The sequence below is a fragment of the Pelodiscus sinensis genome, chromosome 20 (genome assembly GCF_049634645.1).
Source record: "Pelodiscus sinensis isolate JC-2024 chromosome 20, ASM4963464v1, whole genome shotgun sequence".
Classification (NCBI taxonomy): domain Eukaryota; kingdom Metazoa; phylum Chordata; order Testudines; family Trionychidae; genus Pelodiscus; species Pelodiscus sinensis.
This window is the reverse complement of record NC_134730.1, coordinates 12,417,200-12,427,580: the sequence shown is the minus strand read 5'-3', so window position 1 is coordinate 12,427,580 and position 10,381 is coordinate 12,417,200.

Genomic DNA, 10,381 nt, shown 5'->3' with positions numbered 1-10,381 from the left:
CCTTACCCTGCGTGCGCGCGCCCGCGCCGCCCCCTAGCCCTGGCCCCATTGGGTCCGGCCGCCGGGAGCGCGCTGATCCGTTACATAACACGGCCGAGAGGAGGAGCGTGCGCGCGCACGGGCATCTCACAGCCCTGCGTGCGCGCCCCCCAACCCGCCGGGCGCAACGGGCTGTGCCGTGCCCGAGCCGAGTGTATTGTCCTCTCAAAATGGCCGTCGGTCTGTAGCTGCGGCCTCCATTTGCCCAGGTGCCCTGCCACACACCCCTGTACCCTCCCACAGCAGCCTTCCCTAGCCTTGGGCTCTGTGCATGTCTGGCCCTAGATATGCACCCTGGGGCCAAATCAACCCCTCCTCTACAGTCCCTTCTGGGTCACAGACCTGACATCACTCCAAGGGTCACCGCTCCCCTCACATCCCCTTCCTGGGCCTGCTTCAAATGTGCCTCCACCCAGCAGCCTACCCCCCATTTTTAGCGTGGCCCTCATACACTGCCATGTATCTCCTACTCCCTTAAGGTTCTCAATTCTTCCTCCTCCTCCTAACTCTTTACTCAGTCCTCTGTATGTCCCTTTGTCAACTTACCCGTGGCCCTCTATGCCCCTCAGATACATCTGTACATACATAGGTACATTAATGCTGCTCTAAGCTAAAGTCACCCCCTTGTGCCTCTACCCTATAACTCACATAGGTCTAGTCTACACTTAAAACCTTATGGCTATGTCTAGACTGGCCAGTTTTTCTAGAAAATCAGCCGCTTTTCCGGGAAAATCTTGCCAGCTGCCTACACTGGCTGCTTGAATTTCCGCAAAAGCACTGACTTCCTACTGTAAGAAATCCGCTTTTTGCGGAAATACTATGCTACTCCCGTTCGGGCAAAAGTCACTTTTGCGCAAAAGGGCCAGTGTAGATAGCTGAGATTTGTTTTGCGCAAAAGCGCGTCTAGATTGGCCACGGACACTTTTCCGCAAAAAGTGCTTTTGCAGACAAGCGTCCGTGCCAATCTAGACGCTCTTTTCTGAAAATGCTTTTAACAGGAAACTTTTCTGGAAAATTATGCCAGTCTAGACATAGCCTTTAGTTATAATTAGTGCTTCAGTGTAGCCAGTGTTTAACTCAGTGATGGGCAACCTGCAGTCCATTTAGGTTTTGCGCATTTGCGCAAGAGGGCTTTTGCCCGAACGGGAGCAGCATAGCATTTCCGCAAGAACACTGACAATCTTACGTGAAATCATCAGTGTTCTTGCAGAAATTCAAGCAGCCAGTGTAGACAGCTAGCAAGTCGCTTTTGCGGAAAAACTTGCCAGTCTAGACGCAGCCTTAGAGTCTGCTGAGATTGTCGGGTCACTCGTGGGGTTAAATGTTTTGTTTAATTGGTTAGCTGCTACAGGCAGGGGGCTGCTCTGGCTGGGTCCACTATGGCTGGGGGTGGAGGGGGGGAGGTCCAACCTGCCAGGCCAGTTAATCTGTTACTCTGTAAGCAGGCCACTAAGCCCACAATTTACTGAGTAATCGGTTAACCTCTTACATTCCTACCACTCACTAGCCTAGGTTGCTCCTCACTTAGACCAAAATGAGTATTCTCACAGGGGGACAGGTATTCCACCTCTCCAAGAGCCATTAACAATTAGCAGAACAATTTTTCCATCAAACTGATTTTGGTTATAGCAGGGGTTCGGTTGCTACAGCTACATTTCCCAGAAGTGTGGATTTTTCACATCCCTGGGAAACATAGGTATACCAACATAAAAGCCTAATCTAGATTACATTTTGTACACTACTTTGTGGTTATAATGCTTTCATCCTTCCCATTTACTCATATTATTCCACCACACCTACACACTATGTAGCAAAGTCCCTACATATCATTACATTGATCCTCTTAAAACTCTGTGTCTCACTTTCCTAATGCTAATGAAGGGTTCGGTAATCGGTACATTATATAAAGTGTTTATAAGAAGCTAGTTCAGTTCTGAAGGACAACTCTCCCACCTGAAGGAATGCCGTACTGGATTTCCTCTCAAGAAATTTCTACTTTCAAGTTTTAATAGCCTCAGCTAAAATCATAGGGTCTGTCCTTTATGTACACTCAGACAAAATCTGACAAGTTGGAAATAATTTCAAAAGTTTATTTTTCAGATCCTTGAACTGGGGAAGAATGTGATAGCTACTTTGAAAAAATCACTTAATAAAAGATATACTGGAACTAACTCAGAGCATTCTATTGTAAATATCATTGATTATTTGATCTTTTAAAGTAATTGTTGCCACAATTAAAAAATATCTAGAGATATTCAGGTGTTTCTAATCCAGCTACACATCAAAGAACCAATGATGTGGTATCAATAAATTTTGCTAGACCTAAAGGACTCATACTGAAAGTTGTTACAAATGCCATATGGAAATTCATCCAAGAATTTATCAAGGTTCTGGGGAACACCCATAGATTTGATATTAGCACATGTGAGACTTTCTGTGGAAAGTCTCAGGCTGTTGAATTGGTTCCATCAAAACTGTTTTTGAGCTTTACAATTTAGGTATTGCTAATGCAACTGTGTCCATCATATCCACTTGCTGTTTTTAAACACATACTTGGCTATGAAGTAAAAAACAAAATATGTACATTTTAATACATAAAATGCACTGCCCACAAACATTAGCAGATATATAATGACAAAAATTGCACAGATTAAAACATGTCATTGCACAACTTTAGAGAACTTAGTCACCAATAAAGCTCAACCTTCCTTTTAGATCTTCCCAATATTATTTCACCATGAAAGCTGCTCCACTTTTTCCTTGTCTTTTGACATGTATTTTCCCTAACACCAGTCCCCTTCTCAAAACCCAAAGTTAGCCTTATAAAAGGTTGGCTAGAAACAATCTTCATATCCAGTAATGTTCAGGGTTATCGAGACATTGAACCTTCATACTATCCTGGGTCTAAGAGTTGGAGGAAATCACAGGGTGTCAAACCTACAAGATGAGCATGGCCTATGGATTCACATACTAGAAATGTTAAATATCAGTTAATTGAATAGTCGATTAACCTCATGAATTCTTATAGATTAGTCAACTATTCTATAGTTCCCAAGGGTGGGGCCGGCGCTGGCAGCCAGTGTGCTCCAATCCCACTCCCAGGGAGCCCCTGCACCTCACACTGCTGCCTCTCTACCAGAGGTAGCAGTGCAGGGTGCCAGGCAGGAACTGGTCCACAAGGGGAGCCAGTTTAAAAACCAGCTCCCTTCGCAGACCAGCTGCCTGCCACTCCACACTGCAGCAGCCCCTATCCACGGATGGGCTCTGAGCTTCCAGACCCAGTGCAAACTGGAACTGAGCTGGGCTGCCTGCCCGCCTGATTCCCAATATACTTTAAATGCATAGCTGCAGTGGAGGTAGGTCCCAGACCTGGTGCAAGCTGGGACTACCATGCTGCTGGCCAGCCTGCTAAAAAAATTACTGCCTAGAGTGGGGGGTAGAGGAGAGGGAAGGAAAGGAGGAAATGCATGTAGTCTATAGCATTAACCTATAAGCTTTTGCTTATCGCTTAATCAATTAGACTATTACATCCCTATCACATGATCTGTGGATAGGGTTGCCAGGTGTCTGGTGTTGTACTGGACAGTCCGGTATTTGTTCGCTCTGGTAAAAAAAAATATCAGAAAATACCGGACATTGCAATGTCCGATATTTTCTGATTTTTCCAGCTGTGCACCAGACAGAAGCCTGGCGTGGGCAGGAGGGGGGAGCCGCTGGTAGTCCCAGCTGGGAGGTGGGGTCGCAATTGCTGCTGGGAGCCCTCAGTTGGTTGAGTGTGAGGAGAAGTCTCCTCCTTGCTCATGTGTCACCGGGAGCCTGCGTGGGACAGACAGCAAGGATCCAGGTCAGTCCCACCCCGGCCAGTTCTCCCCCACTTACCCTCTGGATCTTCCCCAGCCAGCCCCCCTGCAGCTCCCCCAGCTCTGCTTCCTGCCAGCCTGTTCCTCTTCCTGATCTCCCCCGGGCAGCACTGCTGCACCATCCCCTCCCCCCCCCCCCCCCCCCGCCAGCTCTGACTTTGTAATGTACAAAGTGTGCTTCTTGCGCAAATACTTTCACACTCCCACTCAGGAAAAAGCCCTCTTGTGCAAGAATACTTGCTCAGAGGGCCACTGTAGACAGGGAAGAATGGTTTTGCGCAAAAAAGCCCCGATAGCCATTTTAGCTATCTGGGCTTTTTTGCGCAAAATCACGTCTAGACCGGCCACAGCTGATTCAAACCAGGGATTCGGACTAGCATGCCGGGCGAGATCTTGCTAATGAAGTGCGAGATATTTAAGTCCCTGCTTCATTAGCAGTTTCGGTCGCCTACATTTGCATCCCCAGTCCGAACTAGGGAGCAAATGTAGATGTACCCATAGAGACGTTTAGATGGAACGTTTAGATGGAAAGAGAAGAGAACCTGAAATGCCATGTTCCCAAGTCAGCCTGGTGAGGTGGACAAAGGCTAGTAATATTTTGAAGCACCCAGCCATCTGTTGTCCCACTGGTCATCAATGAAGACCACCAGAGACTGCCGTTATGTAAAATGTTTCTTTGAGCCCTCTCACAAGAAGTTGTAATAGCGATCATAGAGCTGGAAGAGACCTCAGGAGGTCATCAAGTCCAGCCCCCTGCCCAAGGCAGGACCAATCCCAACTAAATTAACTCAGCCAGGGCCCTGTCAAGCCAAGACTTAAAAACCTCTAGGGATGGAGATTCCACCACCTCCCTAGGTAACCCATTCCAGTGCTTCACCACCCTCCTAGTGAAATAGTTTTTCCTAATGTCCAACCTAGATCTCTCCAACTGTAACTTGAGACCACTGCCCCTTGTTCTGCCATCCATCACTACTATAAACAACCTTTCTCCATCCTCTTTGGAACCTCCCTTCAGGAAATTGAAGGCTGCTATCAAATCCCCCTCACTCTTCTCTTCTGAAGACTAAACAAACCCAAATCCCTCAGTCTCTCCTCATAGGTCATGCACTCCAGCCTCCTAATCATTTTGGTCGCCCTCTGCTGGACCCTCTCCAATGTGTCCACCTCCTTTCTATAGTGAAGAGCCCAGAACTGGACACAATACTCCAGGTATGGCCTCACCAGAGCCAAATAAAAGGGAATAATCACTTCTCTAGAGCTGCTGGCAGTGCTCCTCCTAATACAACCTAATATGCCATTAGCCTCCTTGGCTACAAGGGCACACTGTTGACTCATCCACTGTAATCCCCAGGTCCTTTTCTGCAGAACTGCTACTTAGCCATTCAGTCCCCAGCCTATAACAATAATTGGGATTCTTCCATCCCAAGTGCAGGACTCTACACTTGTCCTTGTTGAACCTCATCAGATTCTTTTGGCCACAGCTGATGGTCATCTGTCTAGGTCACTCCCATGGTCATCTGTCTAGGTCACTCTGGACCCTATCCCTGCCCTCCAGCATATCTACCTCTCCATCTTAGTGTCATTTGCAAATCTGTTGAGTGCAATCTATCCCCTCATCTAGGTCAATAATAAAAATATTGAACAAAACCGGCCCTAGAACCGATCCTTGGGGCACTCCGCTAGAAACTGACCACCAGCCTGACATTGAGCCATTGATCACTACCCGTTGGGCTCAACAATCTAGCCAGCTTTCTATCCATCTTACAAGTCCATTTATCCAATCCATACTCCCTTAACTTGCTGGCAAGAATATTGTGGAGACCATATCAAAAGCTTTGCTGAAGTCAAGGTATACCACATCCACTGACTTGCCCATAGCCACAGAGCCAGTTACCTCATCATAGAAGCTAATCAGATTGGTCAGGCATGACTTTCCCTTGGTGAATCCATGTTGACTATTCCTGAACACTTTCCCTTCTTCCAAGTGCCTCAAAATGGATTCCTTGAGGATCCCCTCCATGATTTTTCCAGGGACTGAGGTAAGGCTAACTGGTCTCTAGTTCCCTGGATTGTCCTCCTTCTCTTTTTTAAAGATGGGCACTACATTTGCATTTTTCCAGTCATCCGGGATCTCTCCTGATCTCCACGAGTTTTCAAAGATAATGGCCAAAGGCTCCACAATGACATTTGACAACTCCTTCAGTACTCTCAGGTGCATTAAATCTGGACCCATGGATTTGTGTACGTTTAGCTTCTCTAAATAGTTCCTAACTTGTTCTTTCCCCACCAAGGGTTGTCCACCTCCTTCCCATACTGCATTGCCTAGTGCATTTATCTGGGAGCATTTGTCCGTGAAGACAGGGGCAAAGAAAGCATTGAGTACTTCAGCTTTTCCCACATCTGTCACATGAGGTTACCTCCCTCATCCAGTAAAGGCCCCACCCCCTCTCTGATCACCCTTTTATTGCTAACATGCCTGTAGAAACCTCTCATTACCCTTCACATCCCTTGCCAACTGCAATTCCAATTGTGCTTTCGCCTTTTTGATAACTCCCCTGCATTCTCAAGCAATATTTATACTCCTCCCTAGTCATCTGTCCAAGTTTCCACTTCTTGTAAGCTTCCTTTTTGTGTTTAAGCTCACCATGGATGTCTCCGGTAAGCCAATGGGGTCACCTACCATATTTGCTTTTCTTGCTCTGCATCAGGATGGTTTCTTCCCATGCCTTTAATAAGGCTTCTTGAAAATACTGCCAGCTTTCCTGGACTCCTTTCCCCTTCATGTAAGCATCCCAGGGAATCCTGCCCATCAGTTCTCTGAGGGAGTCAAAGTCTGCTCTTTTGAAGTCCAGGGTGTGTATTTTGCTACTCTTTCTTCCTTTGGTCAGGATCTTGAAGTCTACCATCTCATGATCACTGCTTCCCAGCTTGTCACCCACCTCTACTTCCCCTACTTGTTCCTCCCTGTTTGTGAGCAGCAGGTCAAGCTGCACATGGCCCCTGGTCGGTTCCTTCAGAACTTGTACCAAGATATCCCCAACATTCTCCAAAAACTTCCTGGATTGTCTGAACTGCTGTATTGGTCTCCCAACAGATGTCAGGGTGATTAAAGTCACCCATGAGAACCACGGCCTGCCATCTGGAAGCTTCTCTCAGTTGTCCAAAGAAAGCTTCATCTACCTGATCCGGCAGTCTATAGCAGACACCACCCACAACATCACCCGTCACTTCCACCTCTAAATTTAACCTATAGACTCTCGACAGTCTTTTCTCCCTCTAAGTACTGGAGCTCCGAGCAATCATATGCTCTTACATACAATAGAACTCCTCCTTTTCTCCCCCGCCTGTTCTTCCTGAACAGTTTAGCATGACTGGAGCACTGTCATGGAAGGGTATAGTCATCCCACCTTATCTCTGTGATTCCAATCAAATCATAGTTCTTTGAGTGGGTCAGGGCTTCTAATTCTTCTTGTTTGTTTTCCAGGTTTCTCGCATTGGTGTACAAAAACCTTAGATAACCAGCTGATCGCCTTGCTTTCTCCATCTAAAAGAGGGGTCCTCCTTTGTTGCTCGTTCCTCCTTGTGATTCTTCCCAGTGTCCGACTTCCTCACTTACCTCAGGGCTTTGGTCACCGTCTCCCAATGAACCTAGTTTAAAGCCCTCCTCACTAGATTTGCAAGCCTACCCATGAAGATGCTCTTTCCTCTCTTGGTTAGGTGGATCCCATCTCTTCCTAACAATCCTTGTGCCCAGAACAGAGTCCCATGGTCTAAGAAACCAAAGCCCTCTGACACCACCTGTGCAACCACACATTTACTTCCTCAATTTGATGATCCCTACCCAGACCTTTTCCTTCAACTGGGAGGATGGAGGCGAACACAACTTGCACTTCAAATTCCTTTATCCTTCTTCCCAGCACTACATAATCTGCTGTGACCCGCTCAAAGTCATTCTTGGCCATATTGTTAGTTCCTACATGGAGAAGCAGGAATGGGTAGCGATCCGAATGTTTAATCACTTTCGGAAGTCTCTTGGTCACATCCTGAATGCAAGCTCCCAGTAAGCAGCACACTTCTCGAGATTGCAGGTCTGGACGACAGATGGATGACTCAGTCCTCCTTAGGAGGGAGTCCCCAACCACCACCACCTGTTTTCTTTTGGGGGTGGTAGTCGTGGAACCCCCATCCCTCGGACGAGGCATCCCATGCCTTCTGGTAGATGGTGTTCTCTTCTAATTTCTTCCCTGAGAGATCCCTGCCAAAGCATTCTCCACCGCAGTGCTGTGAAGAAAGCCTGAAAGCAGTTACTTACCTCTACAGGAATGGGGGATACCTGAGTTGGCTTTCTCCTTCTAGAGATGACATGGTGCCAGTTTTCTTCCTTGTCCTGTACTGCCCTGACTGGCTCTTCAGCCTGCTGTGCCTGCAGGATTAAATGCTGCCTTCTATCAAGGAAGTCTTCATCCTTTCTGATAGAATGTAGGGTTGATACCTAGGCTTCAAGTCCTCTAATTTTTTCTTCTAAAATGGTGACCAGCTTGCACTTAGAGCAGATGAAATCCATTCTTTCTTCCGGGAGGAAGACTAACATGGCACATGCTGTGCAGGTAACAACAGCAGACCTATCACCATCCATACCTGCCTTCCTTCTGAGAGTATCCTCAGATGTTATTAAATGCCTCCTTGAAGGGCAGGAGAGAGAAAAGAAAAAAAAATTCAAGGAAAAGAGCACTAAACACTATGGGGGTCTCCTAGGGTGAATTCCCAGGCCAACTCCCAGGTTGGCTGCTGCTCTCTGCGTTTGCTCTGGCTGCCTTTTTAAGAAGGCTGAGGCTAGGCCTGTCTCAAAGCCTTGCCTCTGATGCAATCAACCCCTGAAGGCCCACCAGAGCTTAGGAAGTTTTGATAATAGTTTAGTGAAAAGATTTTTTAAGAACGGTAAGATTTTTTTTTTCCAAACTCCCTCTCAACTCCCTGTTATCAGCCCCTGTTATGATCATAAATGGGGAGGCCTGTCCATAGTACAGGGTAGCAAGGGATGGAGGACTACACTCTACCTTAGAATCATAGAACCATAGAGCTGAAAGAGACCTCAGAAGGTCAAGTCCAGCCCCCCACTCTAGGCAGGACCAATCCCAACTAAATCAACCCAGCCAGGGCTTTGTCAAGCCGAGTCTTAAACACCTCTAGGGATGCAGACTCCACTCCTTCCCTAGTTAACCCATTCCAGTACTTCACTATCCTCCTAGTGAAATAGTTTTTCCTAATATCCAACTTGGACCTCTCCCACCACAACTTGAGACCATTGCTCCTTGTTCTGCCATCTGTCACTACTGAGAACAGCCTCCATTCTCTTTGGAACCTCCCTTCAGGAAGTTGAAGGCTGCTATCAAATTCCCCCTCACTCTTCTCTTCTGCAGACTAAACAGACCCAACTCCCTCAGCCTCTCCTCAAAAGTAATGTGCTCCAGCCCCCTAATCATTTTGGTTGCCCTCCGCTGGACCCTCTCCAATGCGTCCACATCCTTTTTGTAGTGGGGGGCCCAGAACTGGACACAGTACTCCAGATGTGGCCTCACCAAAGTCGAATAAAGGGGAATAATGACATCTCTGGATCTGCTGGCAATACTCCTCTCAATGCAACCTAATATGCCATTAGCCTTCTTGGCTACAAGGGCACACTGTTGACTCATATCCAGCTTCTCATCCACTGTAACCCCCAGGTCCTCTTCTGCAGAACTACTAAACTGGTTGGTCCCCAGCTTGTAACTATGCTTGGGATTCTTCTGTCCCAAGTGCAGGACTCTCCACTTCTCCTTGTTGAACCTCATCAGATTTCTTGTAGCCCAATCCTCCAATTTGTCTAAGTCACTCTGGACCCTATCTCTGCCCTCAAGCATATCTACCTCTCCCCCTAGCTTAGGATCATCCGCAAACTTGCTGAGGCTGCAATCCATCCCCTCACCCAGGTCATTAATAAAGATATTGAACAAAACCGGTCCTAAAACCAAAGCTTGGGGCACTCCACTAGAAACCGAACACCATCCGGACATCGAGCCGTTGATCACTACCCGCTGGGCCCGGACTTCTAGCCATCTTTCTATCCATCTTACCATCCATTTAGCCAATCTACATTCCCTTAACTTGCTGTCAAGAATATTGTAGGAGTCCATATCAAAAGCCTTGCTAAAGTCAAGGTACATCACATCCACTGACTTTCCCACATCCACAGAGCCAGTTACCTCTTCATAGAAGCTAATCAGATTGGTCAGACACGACTTGCCCTTTGTGAATCCATGCTGACTATTCCTAACCACTTTCCTCTCTTCCAAGTGCTTCAAATGGATTCCTTAAGGATCCTTTCCGTGATTTTTCCAGGAACCGAGGTAAGACTGACTGGCCTATAGTTCTCTGGATCGTCCTTCTTCCCTTTTTTGAAGATGGGCCCTACAATTGCCTTTTTCCAATCATCCATGATTTCT